The sequence below is a fragment of the Hippocampus comes genome, unplaced genomic scaffold (genome assembly GCF_001891065.2).
Source record: "Hippocampus comes isolate QL1 unplaced genomic scaffold, H_comes_QL1_v1.1 scaffold335, whole genome shotgun sequence".
Lineage (NCBI taxonomy): Eukaryota > Metazoa > Chordata > Actinopteri > Syngnathiformes > Syngnathidae > Hippocampus > Hippocampus comes.
The window spans coordinates 626,885-629,038 of NW_017805823.1; the positions used below are offsets into that span (position 1 = coordinate 626,885).

The window sequence follows — 2,154 nt, forward strand, 5'->3', positions numbered from 1 at the left end:
TGTGGCAGTCGAAAGGAGCACACACGATTGCCTGTAGAACACGTCTTTATTCCAAGACTGCCAACAAGTAGATCTGAACAGTTACAACTTGTGCCACAATTCTTGACATAACCACGCCCCCTACTACATGCCTGCTGGGTGAGAAGCATGGTCCTAATGTCCGCCACACAGCCCCCCCCCGAACACCCAGAAAGGCAATCAAAATGACAACTTCACCGGTGGTCTTATTAGCCTGCCACAACGACTACGCAATCCGTCTTCTGGCAGTCCGTCTTCTGGTGGCGCAGGCGAAACTAGTCGGGCAGGAGGCACAGGTGAGACACGAGTGGGGGAACGACACTCAACACCGACACGCTGAAGTGAGGCTGGGGGCTTCGGAGGACGACCACGGCGAGGGACCTGGGCAGGCAACAGCACATCACCCGCAACCAAATGAGCTGGTTTGAGCCTATCTAAGGAAACACACTCCCTTCGCCCACCCATATCGATCACAAAATTCTTATCACCGTGCTCAAGCACGTAGATAATTTGCATATTCAACATTTATTACGCAAATCCACTGTTGACATTGTTGTTTAGTGCATTTGTAACCATTTGCCGTATTTTTTTTTTTTTTGAATGTGCATTTTTACACTCCAGTGTTTCATTTAGAACAAGGCAGGCCAACGTATTTTAGTTGCTCTTGCCTTGACTACATTTAGATTGCACTGATGGTGACTGTTTTACAGTAAGTGGTGCCTATTTGTTTTTTTTTTGTTTTTTTAAACACTTGTACATTGCTGAGCACGGCCTTCCTAAAGTACACGAATGCGTGTCAAACCTGTTATATTAGATTGTACGGGTGGATGAACAATACATTATTTGTGTTTCTGAAGTGTTTCTCTCTTTACCCACAGGAGCAGTATATATTCATTCATGACGCCATTTTGGAGGCTTGCTTGTATCTCAGCTGACTTTGGAAGAGGCATTAGCCTAGCTAGCACAACTTGAGCTGGTCAGCAGCTAATCGCAGCAAGGGGTTAAACATATAAATTACAAAAATCCTCCCTCGAGATAAAATCTTGATTGGAATGGGGTCTTAAATCTTCATTTAGGCTTCCTGTTCGGAAATCAAGTCTGCTTTTTGTTTTTCTATTCCGACTGATGTTATAACAAAAGGTCAATGTTGTATACGTGTATTTTGCGTAGGTACATCCTGTTGTTTGGATATTTTGTGGCAGTCGAAAGGAGCACACACGATTGTCTGTAGAACACGTCTTTATTCCAAGACTGCCAACAAGTAGATCTGAACAGTTACAACTTGTGCCACAATTCTTGACATAACCACGCCCCCTACTACATGCCTGCTGGGTGAGAAGCATGGTCCTAATGTCCGCCACACAGCCCCCCCCCGAACACCCAGAAAGGCAATCAAAATGACAACTTCACCGGTGGTCTTATTAGCCTGCCACAACGACTACGCAGTCCGTCTTCTGGTGGCGCAGGCGAAACTAGTCGGGCAGGAGGCACAGGTGAGACACGAGTGGGAGAACGACACTTAACACCGACACGCTGAAATGAGGCTGGGGGCTTCGGAGGACGACCACGGCGAGGGACCTGGGCAGGCAACAGCACATCACCCGCAACCCAATGAGCTGGTTTGAGCCTATCTAAGGAAACACACTCCCTTCGCCCACCCATATCGATCACAAAATTCTTATCACCGTGCTCAAGCACCCTGAATGGGCCGTCATACGGTGGCTGGAGGGGCGAGCGGTGGGCATCATGGCGCACAAAAACAAAACGGGCCGACATAAGCGCAGACGGTACGAACACTTTAGGAACAAAATGGTGAACCGGTGTTGGAGTTAGGGGTCCCTCCGACAAAAAGGGGAAGGAAGGCGCGCCGGAACCTTCTGGCAGAAATTCACCGGGAACACGAAGCGGCTGACCGAGCACCAACTCGGCAGGGGCGGCATTAAGATCCTCTTTCGGAGCCGAACGTAACCCAAGCAAAACCCACGGAAGGCGGTCGACCCAGTTACCGTCCGAAAGCGCAGCCCGCAGCGCAGCTTTTAACGACCGGTGAAAACGCTCACACAACCCGTTAGCCTGTGGGTGGTAGGCCGTAGTGCGGTGTACCTGCACACCCAAGGACCCTGCCATGGCTGACCA

At 49.5% G+C, this 2,154-nt stretch overlaps 1 protein-coding gene across 4 annotated transcripts in view; it reads left to right on the plus strand.

Moving 5' to 3' along the window:
- ptprub (protein tyrosine phosphatase receptor type Ub) overlaps positions 1-2,154 on the plus strand; it is a 185,520-nt gene that overhangs the window by 160,489 nt on the left and 22,877 nt on the right. The gene's annotated exons all lie outside the window — the stretch shown is intronic.